This window comes from Uloborus diversus, chromosome 10 (genome assembly GCF_026930045.1).
Source record: "Uloborus diversus isolate 005 chromosome 10, Udiv.v.3.1, whole genome shotgun sequence".
Classification (NCBI taxonomy): domain Eukaryota; kingdom Metazoa; phylum Arthropoda; class Arachnida; order Araneae; family Uloboridae; genus Uloborus; species Uloborus diversus.
The window spans coordinates 81,838,963-81,851,250 of record NC_072740.1 but is presented as its reverse complement, the minus strand read 5'-3'; positions in this window follow the sequence as shown (position 1 = coordinate 81,851,250).

Sequence of the window (12,288 nt, the reverse complement as noted above, 5' to 3'; positions counted from 1 at the left end):
ATAAATTCTTTAATTTTATTTTCATCAAAAAGAAAAAAAAATAGTAAAATTATTTAAATTTTTTTCTGGAAGGAAATAGTACTGCTTCTGCTTTTGAGTCATTTCAAATTAAATTGGCAATCAGTACTTGACCATCTCAAATTTTTATGAAAATATCAAAAATCTTTTTCTTTGACGCCTTAAATGTATGCATAGCTTTTATGAAAATCTAGCACTCATGGTTGATAGCTAAGTAGTTCTTGAAATATTCATACATTTCCTTGATGGCAATGTTTTTAAATATTAAGGGGAGGTGGGGCACGTTGGTCCGCTTTTTTACTTATCATTTTTTTATCTCATTGAAAAAATTAATGAACAGTTCTAGTTTCACTAAACATTTCTCAATACTACAGATGTTTTGGAAGTGTTGAATTGAAAAACTATTTTTACATTAATTTTTTAACGGAACCTCGTAAAGTGGACCGATGTGCCCCACGGGTGGGGTACGTTGGGCTGCCTGGTGGGACACGTTAGACGGCATAACTCAAACAACATTTGTTATAATTTTAGTGATATATACTATTAAACTTTGTAACTACCTTATTGTCTTTTGTGTATAGAGTGAAAAATATTAATTTTCAAGATCAATATAACGTATTAAATTGATTCTAATTGATAGATATCTTTATTTAAAAACAGCAATAAGCATTTACCATTAGTAAATATTTTTTTTTAATCAAAAGAAAAATCAATTATTGGATATTCATGAGACAATCAATGCAATTTTAAGTTAACTAAAGATACGTTAAATGATATCTGGGAATATTAAAGTGCTACTTCTTAAGCTTTGGAAGTAGCAATTTTATTGAACTGGGTTTTGGAAGGATAAGTCACATGTTACTTTTATGCAAAGTTACATTAATATTTGCTAGGGAGAAAAAGCACTTTTTTCTTCATTGCATTACATGAAACAACTCCAAAAAGAAAAGAATTCGGTTATACTAATATCATATATTTAGAAGAAAAGGTATAATAAAATTGAAAGCTTTTTAGTTAGAATATCTTTGTTCCAAAATCAAAATTAGATAATCTTAAGTAAAAGAATATTTTTTATTCCTTTAATCAATTATTTGTTTTGTTTTGTTTCTATGTAGAATGCTTGTTTAGGAAAAAAAATGTTTAATACAGGAACTTTAGTATAGCATGTATTGCATGTTTTACGCTTAGGATACAATTGTCTGCAAAAATATAGAAGTAGGGGAAAAGAGGGCACAGGTGAGCATTTTTTTTTTCATTTCTTAATTTCTCAGAAAATATTTTCAAATTCTCACAGAAAAAGTACCCCATGATTGAATAGACTTTTCTTCGTGCCACGAAATTTTTTCAGATTTTTTTTAAAAATTATTTCTGCATTTTATGGAATTTTTAAAACAATATCTTCAATTATTCACATGTGCCCTTATAGGGGGGACCATGTGAACAAGATTGAAAAATGTAGGACGAGCATCATATTTCGTCGAAAACTCGTTATAATGAAGCATATACGCGTATAAGAATTACATTCAAGGATTTGTAACCTATACTGTGTTAGTTTGAATTTTACAGTAGTTGTCATAGAAAATATTTTTTCTGAATTATAGAACTCTGCTCACTGTCAAGTTTTAAAGTTTCATAGCATGTTCTAATCAATGGATCGACAAGAAAAAATCTTATGAGACTAAACAATAAACAGAATATTTTATTATGTAAAGTATATTCTTGTTATATAGTGTGTTTAAACTTCATGCAGAATATGATGATGAATTTAAAAAATATTCTAAACTTCAGTTTTTAGTTAAAAAAAAATTATGTCTTTATTTTCCTTTTAAATATTATACGCCACTAAGTTTTTAGCCAACTATTTAGTAATTAACGAATTAAAAAATAGAAATAATGAAATAAATAATTAGCAATCATGTAATAATAATTAACAATAAATTTACAAACTGATTGCAGCAAAATAATAATTATAAATCTCTACGTCTATTTTTAAAACTTATAATATGCCTACACTAATATTTATATTTGCGGAGAAGATAAGGGAGCTGTTCACATGTGCCCCTAAGTGTTGCGTTCACAAGTACCCCGGCATGTACCTTAGAACTAATTTTCAAAAATAAAGAATTTTTAATTTAAGTACAAAATTTAAACATTGACATAAATTTATGTGAATGTTCATATAATGGTTTTCAATAATTAAATTTAGCTTATTAATTAGTTTAAAATACGTTTTTACACGAAGAAGACAGTGATAAAAGTACATCATCATCTGCAAAAACAAACTTTTTAAATTATGTGGGGTAGGTTGGTCCTGTCCAACGTTCCCCACAAAGAGTGAACCAACTAAGTTTTGTAAAAGACACCTTTTTATTGTACAGTATTCAACTTACACAGTAAATGAAACTGCATACAATTTTCGTTAAATTGAGTAATTAGAAATACACATCATGTAGTCCTCATAGAACTTTAGGTATAGAATTTTAAAATACTGCCGGCAAGTTGAAAAAGGGCTTTTGCCTAATTTCAGATATTCATTTTTCATAAAATATGAATGACAGGTATTTTCTAAAGAATTCCATTTGAATTTAATAAGTCACGCAGTAAAATATTTGAAAATTCCAAGAAACCCTGAGATGGTCAATTCAAGATTTGTTTTTTTGACACGGGATGGCCCTTTTGAGGGTATCTAGGTAAATTGCTTAGCGTTATGGTATATGTACAGAAAAAATAATATGCTTAGAACCATGGTTACAAAATTTACCTTTTCAACAATCCTTATTAGAGCTGTAAAATTTATTTCTTATAGCTCTATCTCAAATTCAAGAAAAAAAAGCAGATCCTTATGTTAAAGATACTTTATGTAAAGACAATTAAATGCAAACATTGTATTTTTAGTTAAAATTGAAACATAAAATTAGTGTGGTACAGTAGTTAATGAAATGAAAAAACACAACTTAAAAAACCGCAAACACTTATACTTACGCTACGCCATTCCAGCACCATTGAATTTTTTTAAGACATTATAACTATCATTATAATTAGACAAAAGAACAAAAGTATAAATTCATAATCAAAAATCGTAAATACATTGTGAATAAACAGCATACCAATAGTTGTTAAACAATTAAACACTTTTTTCTTTACTAGGCTTAGTTAAGGGAATGAACCTATCAAAGAATTTGTATTATATTGATTGTTTTCAATAAATCAACAAATGTAATTTTTGTTAAATGATTATCAAATATATCGTTGCCTATTTTACCCTAAGTTTTTATTATTATTATTTCGAAACATGTGTACCTAACATGAAATGAAATGAATGTATAATATACATGCACTTGGAATACTGTTATAATTATTGAAATTTAAGGGGGAAAACTTTTTAAATTATGTGGGGTAGGTTGGTCCTGTCCAACGTGCCCCACAAAGAGTGGACCAACCTACTCCACATTCTTGGTCTGAAAAAGTGCTGTCATATTTTTTTTTCTTTTTGACAAAAAATGAAAAAAAAAATTCCAATTATTATGAACTAAAGGAATTTACTTTAAGAAAGGAGTGCATTTTTTTCCCGCTATCTTGATGAAAGCCATTAAAAAAATAATAAAGTTACAGTTTTCTTTACTCAGGACTACTGAAATAACACTTTCTAGAATAAAATTTGTTCAATAAAACTGTACCATGTCATTTCATTATAGGATTTGTAGGACCATAGGTGTTATTTGTTGGTCATAAAATAAAAAAAAAATATATTTATAGTGTGAAAATAATTGAGACCGGTCCAACGTGCCCCGCGATCCAACGTACCCCATCACCCCCTACTGTTCAATTTATATGGGGGCTAATAATAGATCATTTTAGAGAGAATTTCAGGCTGTTCGAGTTGATATGAAACTTGATTACTTTAAAAAAATCAAATTTTTAAATAAATAAATGAAAAAGTAGAATTCAAATAAGTTTGATATTGTTCAGTTAAAATTATATGTTTTGATCAACATAAAACTTTTTTTTTTAAATCTTTTTTTGAAACAAATATTTTCAGATAATATATGAACATTAAGGTATTTTAATGAATATATCTCGAAAGCATAAATGAAGTTATGATGCAATTAGCAATTATGAAAAAAAAAAAAAAAAAAAACTGTTATGCAAATTGAAAGTCAAATATTGTGGAATTTCAAGGGATCAATATATCTTTGCTTAGTTAACTCGAATTGCAGAACATAAAAAGAGCTTATAAACTATGTTAAATAAACCCATATTTTTTTTGTCCTTTTAAGAGGATTGCAGCTGTTAAGAGAAGTAATTATTTTAACACTTGCTTCTGTCATTTCTGGTTTTTCAAGTTACTTTTTTTGAAGTCTTGGTTTATTGGGTCATGTAAAATTTCAATATTAACAATTGAAAATATTTTTAAAAAACACTATTTTTTTACTCTAAAGCTTTCGTTAAATCACTAGCAGTTTTTGGTAGTTAATGATTTTTTTTTTTTTTCACGTTTTGTGATGTGCGTATAAGATTACAGAAAAAAATGAAAAATGCCTCTATTTATATGCTTGTAGTTTGAGTGCATTATTTTCTTTTCTAAAACCTACCAATTCTAACCTGACTTCGCTTTTAAATTTCTCATGCTGTGTTTCAATGAAATGTATTAAAATACATATCATCTGCAAAAATTTCAAACTATCTCAAAAAAGAAAAACTAAAAGAAAAAAGGAGTTTTGTCAACATTAATAAGTAAAAATATGCTCAACATTATTTGCTGTAAATCTGACTTGGTCCCATACATAAACGTTTATGGGTACATTCATCAAAATCCATTAAAATCCATGTTTTTCCATAGCCATTTTTTTGAAAACATTACCTCTTTTTTTTAATTTTAAAGGCTAGTAAACATTTTTTACATTAAAAATGGAAAATGCTACTCATATGCTAGTATTTTGACCAAATTGTCTGCATTTTTAATGCTGGTGATAGTGTCATGGTTTCATTCTTATATTTTTGTATACCATGTTTATTGTAACACATTAAAATATGTATTATCTGGCAAAATTTTAAATAATTAAAAAAAACCATTGTTTTGGAAAATCGAAGTTTTTTTTTTAGCAACAATACATTAAAACATATACGACACATGTATTATCTGTTCAACAATTTCATATATTTTCAGACAAAAGCAGTTTTGTAAATTAAAAAATCAAATTAGCAAAAAACCAAAAAAGTGTCCATTATTTGCTTTAACTGCATATTCCTTCATGGTCCCACAATGAACATTTTTGGATGTGTTCATTCAAGATATTAAAGATGGCACATTTTTTTAAAATTCAAAACATTTAAAGAATGCTAGAATTTTTAAAATTTTAAGTTTTGTGAAAGACATCTTTTTATTGTACAGTATTCAACTTACACAGTAAATGAAACTGCATACAATTTTCGTTAAATTGAGTAATTAGAAATACACATAATGTAGTCCTCATAGAGCTTTAGGTATGGAATTTTAAAATACTGCCGGCAAGTTGAAAAAGGGCTTTTGCCTAATTCCAGATATTCATTTTTCATAAAATATGAATGACAGGTATTTTCTAAAAAAAATCCATTTGAATTTAAGAAGTCACGCAGTAAAATATTTGAAAATTCCAAGAAAGTCTGAGATGGTCAATTCAAGATTTGTTTTTTTGACACGGGATGGCCCTTTTGAGGGTATTTCTAGGTAAATTGCTTAGCGTTATGGTATATGTACAGAAAAAATAATATGCTTAGAACCATGGTTACAAAATTTACCTTTTCAACAATCCTTATTAGAGCTGTAAAGTTTCTTTCTTATAGCTCTATCTCAAATTCAAGAAAAAAAAAGCAGATCCTTATGTTAAAGATACTTTATGTAAAGACAATTAAATGCAAACATTGTATTTTTAGTTAAAATTGAAACATAAAATTAGTGTGGTACAGTAGTTAATGAAATGAAAAAACACAACTTAAAAAATCGCAAACACTTATACTTACGCTACGCCATTCCAGCACCATTGAATTTTTTAAAGACATTATAACTATCATTATAATTAGACAAAAGAACAAAAGTATAAATTCATATTTAAAAATCGTAAATACATTGTGAATAAACAGCATACCAATAGTTGTTAAACAATTAAACACTTTTTCTTAACTAGGCTTAGTTAACGGAATGAACCTATCAAAGAATTTGTATTATATAGATTGTTTTCAATAAATCAGAATCTTCTAAAAACAAAATTAAACCAACAAAACTAAAAAATTCTAAATAAATCTCTCGATGAAACGTTTTCTGTCAATTAAACTAGTTCTTACTTTTCTTACTTAGAAGATTTTGCTTGCAACTGAAACGTAACATTAAAGTATGGAAATAGACTTACCCTTGGAATTTCAATAACATCCATAGCCCCGCTATTGCATGGACACCGCAAAAAACAAGTAACACTTTTCCTTTCATGGTTAAAGTAAACATCTTAAATGAACAAACTTGTCAGAGGCAACAAAATAACGTCTAGTCAGAGCGTAGCTAAGTAACGACTGTTCTAGCTTGCCACGTTTGCAGTTTTTTAGGCCTATGTCGTATCCGTTAAAGTTAAAGCGAAAAGTTTAGGCGTGGCATGAAATGTATATAGTTTTTTGACCTCTCATATATCAAATTTAATCTATTCCTTAAAACAAATAGGTTGAAAAGCAAGACTATAGTGCATGTGAATACTTTCTTTCCTAGAAGTTGTCAAAGTTCTACTCCCGCGTTTAGGGAGTGGTAGAGATTAACTGGATGCACTTGAAAAATCCCAGATTTTCTGAGTTTTCACGCCGCTCATCGTGTATATAATTTTGTATTCCTGACAGAATTTTACTTGTTTTGAGATCACAGAGATGATACTGAATATTTGAAATAATGATCAGAAACGTTTCTTGCGTACGCATCTGCGGAAAACGTGAGGTGTCGTCAATATACAAAATTGATAAGGAGGCATCGAATTTTGAGGATGTGAAACCAATTATATTACTTTAAGTATTGCACTCTTTAATCTACAACCCCAACTCCTTTGGTTTTTCTCTTGACTTCGTTTGTTATAACAGATATTTCTGGAGTTTAAAAAGAAGCATTTATTCATTTAGTCTTTCGTCTTGATAAATGAGTCCCCACTCTGCCACCTTTGTTTTTCCTCAAAATTAAAGTTATAAATTCAACTTGCAATTTTTTACATGACACATAATTTCAAAATTTTATTATTACTGCTTGTTTTTCCTCATCAATATCTCGGTTTGGTGGAGAGGTTAGACATTTTTGCAGCCAATTCCAAATGGCAGGAAATTACGTCAAACAAACGCACGTAGGGGAATAATAGCGTAAAACTGTGTTAGAACCAAGGTTGATATAATAGAGGGAAGGCTCCGTAAGCCGCGAACTTAATAGCGGACACTTTAAGCAGGGCACAGAAGTTTTTATGGGAAGCAGTGAAGGGAATGTCAACCCAAAAGAAGACTTAGTACTCTAATGGGAGTTAGTAAGGTAAACGTTTTGCAGATCATTAATATTGTACGTATCATGTACTTTAACTATTGCGCTCCTTAATCTACATCCCTACCCCCTTTTGACTTTTCTCTTTGCTTCGTTTGTTATAACAGATATTTCTGGAATTTAAAAAGAAGAATTTGTTAATTTAGTCTTTCGTCTTGATAAATGAGTCCCTGCTCTGTCTCCTTTGTTTTTCCTCAAAATTAAAGTTATAAATTCAACTTGCAATTTCTTACGTGACGCATTGTTTCAAAACATTATTTCTACTGCTTAATTTTCCCCATCAGTATCTTGGTTTGGTGGAGAAAATAGAAATTTTTGCAGCCAACTGCAAGTGGCAGGAAATTACGTCAAGCAATCACACGTAGGAGAATAATAGTGCAAAACTGTGCTCGAACAAAGTTTGATAGAATACAGGGAATGATCCGTAAGCCGCAAACTCAATAGCGAACACTTGAAGCAGGGCACAGAAGCAGCGAGGGCTAGTCCCTATATAGGGACTCTATATCAAACCAAGAAAGTCGTGTACGCTAATGGGAGTTAGTAATGAAAACGTTTTGCATATCATTAATATTTTATCACTTTTTAAATGCAACAATATAAAAAGTTCTTTTAATTTAAAATTCCAATTTACTCGTATTTTTCCGAAACCAGTAAAACTTTCTCTGTTGGTTGATGCAATTTGAAAAATGTGGATTATTTGTTAACATATTACACAGAAACACGATTTTAAAAGTTTAAATACATTTCAAATAGTAATGTATTAAAATATTAAATTACAAAAAAAAAAAAAAAAAAAAAAAAATATTCCGAAAATAAAATTAGCTTTCGTTTTTTTTTCAAGGAAAAAAAAGGAAAACAGTTAATAGTTGTGAAATTATTATTGGTTATTTAGAAAGAATGAGGATTTTTGAGGAATATTTTCTTTATTCAAATGGGGATTTTCCTTTTTTTTTTTTGGAGATAATGTCTTTACTCGGATGCTGTATTTAGATGATTTGTTGACGTTATTTGTGCTTTTTTTAAAAATAAATAAAAAAGTTTTTCTAGTCTATTCACTACATTTTGAATGGAAATTGGAAATTTTCCGTATCCTGATGAGGAATTTGAAAGGTTGTTCTTTCTTGTTTTTTTTTTTTTTGGGGGGGGGGGGGCTAATACTCGTTTTAAACGGGATTTTTAGGAAAGGTTTTCTTTCTCTTATGGGCATTTTTCTGGAGTAGTATCCACATTTTCGTTTTGCATCACATTTTGCGACATGCGCCTCTTGTTCTTAGGGTGCCCAATGTAGGCGGTCTTTCTCTACAAATTCAAGTTTTTGTAACCTTAAATTTAATGCAAAATTTTTCTTACTAGTACTTTTGGAGAAAATAAATATGCAATAGTGAAAATACTTATAATTTGGATTCGTATGTTTATTACATGATAATTTTTCTGATGCCACTTTAATTTTTACCTATCCGTGTTTGAAGATTTTGTTTTACTAATTTCTTTACAAAGTTCTCTGCGACACTTTTAAACTTATTTACAATTCAAGTGTTGACAATTTTCAATTTTTCTCTAGAATTCGCAGAAAAATTTAAAATTCCGAATCAAAGTTTTGAGCTCAAGTATATCAAAAGTAAAAAAAAAAAAAAAGAAGAAGAAGAAGAAGAAGAAGAATAGTAATAGTAAAAATAATAATACCACATTAGACTTCCGCTTTGTTGCTCTGGACAACTAATTTCGCTCGTCTTCATGGCGATTCTTCCAGCTCATCATAAAAACAGTTTCGGCAATGCTTGCATTTCAGTAGTTTTTTTATTGGCTAATTAATTCTTGTTTAATATTGTTTGCGCATGCGCGAGCTTTCCGCTCTTCGACATATGTCGTAGTTGAGATATAGACGCCGCGCCGTAGCGACAAGACATTCATGACGTGGGCATAATAATGTGTTAATTTCGAAGCCCTTATTCCATTTATTCCTCTTAAAGGTATAGTGTGTAGATATATGTCTTCGTGAAGTTCATTAATGGCTAATAAGCAGAAAAGGCTTAGTTATTCAAGTTAATTATTCCGTACTTACAGTTTACTATCTACAATTGGCGACAAATAGGTTGACGTTTTCTACGGAAAACAGTAAATTTAAGCATAGTAAATAATTAATGAATTACTAGTTTTAGTGAGTTCATTATTTTATTTCTGAAAAAAATATAGTTTACACAAATAATTAATAAAACTAGTACCGAAACTGACATTAATATAATTTGTCACATATGGAATACGAAGAGGCCCCATCCGTTTCAAGGGATCGACACTACTACATCAGCTTCCCGCTAAAAGTTAGGGAGTGGTGGAGAAAAGTACTCATGAAGGTTCGTCGAAGTCTTCGCCTAGCCTGCCGTGCTTAAGAAAACCGTAGTAATGAGACGTTCGAATGCATCAGTGAGGCCCATTCCTTTTTAAACATGGGGGGCCACACCTCATAACTGTGGGCCACACCTCATACTAAGAATAAAAAAAAAGGTTATTTTTGCATTTCCTTTTTTCCTCATGTTTTTGGAGAATAAAAGAGTCAACTTTTTAAATTCTTATTAAAAATTGGGAAAAGTTCACCAAACTTTGGAATGGTAGATTTTTTTTAAATTTTTGAGCAACTTCTTTTAAAAAAAGGACAACTTTTAAAGTTTTTTTTTTCTTTGCAGATATTTGGAACTCAATGAAAAAGTGCCAGTTGATGTTAGTGACACAAAAAAGTGCAAACATATGTGTTCATGTATCAATGGGAATAAATTACCCCTAGCTTTTCGTGGTGGCCTCATCGGTCCTTTTATTTGGCTCACCCTTTATCTTCCCGGTGCTTTTAATCGGAGCCCTTGAGTACCATTGGGAACTTTTTATCTCCCCGGGCTAAACATTGAGTTCAGTGACGACACACATTAAGTCCTACCTTCGCGTTCTAACTGGAACTGCAATCACCATACTTTTCATATTGATCGCTTAAAATGAGAACATAATGTATTTCTATCAAGAGATTAATGGCTACGAGATCAGCCGCATCAACGTCGATGCATTCATACGTATGTCGTGTTAACCCGAACACCCCCGAGTTTCAATCAGTTTCAACGAAGAAGCGGTGAAGAAGTATGACGTAACCTGACTTAAAAGTACAATAATTATTAAATAAAAACAAAAACCCGACTGCGTGCAAAAAAAAAAAAAATAAAAATAAAAATAAAATAAAATAAAATAAAATAAAATAAAATAATAACCTATAAAGAAAAAATTATAAGCCCAGTAGTTTAAAATTTTATTATTATTACTGAATAACTACTCCATTGAAATAGTTTTATAAACGATACACACGTAAGACAAATCATATTTCAAAAGCAGAATAGAAGGATCAACAGTCGGGGCCCATTAAAATTTTACGGGATTCCTTGGCTGGTCAAAAAGGAATGGGCCCCGACTGTTGATCCTTCTATTCTGCTTTTGAATTTATGATTTGTCTTATGTGTGTATCGTTTATATATGTGTGTGTGTAAGCTACTTCAATGGAATCGTCAAAATGAATTTTTTGCGTGTCTATACGTCCTTAGGCACTTATCCACGTGTGGTCGAGTCGAAAAAAAAAAAAAAAAAAACTCAACATTCATTCGGGGGTCAGTAAAATGGAAATTAAGGACGACTTTTGAGTGAAATTTTTTTCGCGTATAGAATACTTCCTTTTTTGTGTAAGGAAGTAACAAGACTAGAAACGCTTTAAACGGTATCTCCCTATTTATGAATTTAACCATAATGGAGACTGAACATCAAGGTTTAATCCTGTACCTCAGAGCTAAAAGGACGTAAGTCCAAATATTGCGATTTTCTGTTTGTTAGGGCATTGTGTGTAGAAACCTATTCCACATCAAGTCATATAACCGTATTTCTTGAAAAAAAAAAAAAAAAAAAATCCTTTTCGATTTTCTACGAGGGTTAAAAGAGCGCTCTTCCTATCCTTTGCATGCACCAGAAAAAAAGTTTTTCCTCTCTACTGTAAAATGATCATAATGTGACTTACGTTCCTCTGGTTCTGAGTTACAGAATTTTGCATTTGAGCTAACAGAAGCATAGTTCATGTAATACTTCGATATTTTGCCTAGAATTTTTACGCAATACAAGGATTTCAGGCCATTTTTCGTTATGTTTGTCCCCATTTTAGAGTTATCGTGCAACTAGGAGTGTGTGCAACATTACAAAGTGAGAACCACTGCTGTGGTTTGTTTTCACTGATAGTAGACTTTTTTGAAGATTTGAAAAGCTACGCTTCTGTCACCATGACTATATCTCGTGAGAATGAGAGTGATTATGTATAATTCGTATTTTTGTTTTTTGGCACACACTTTTGTATTTTGAGAGTTTTCTACTGCTTATGCGATGATTAATTTTCAGTTTTTGCATTGACTTAGAACGAAATATACTTTAGTTATTTTCAGTTTCTTAGATAAAAACGAGCTGATGTGTACATCACATGACTTCCTTTTACACCAATTTAAAGTTAGTTCCCCATTATTGGCAATTTTAATGTGATTAAATAGTTAACTCTCTAAATATCACCAACAGTGGCCAAATTGAAACAGATTTTAAAAAAATCGCCAAATTTTTCCCCAAGTTGGCAACAAAACTTGGCGATAAAAAGCTTGGCGATATATTGCCAAGTGCTTGCATAAATTATAACACCACTTGATTTTGCATTGAAATTAACATTGATTTCCCCC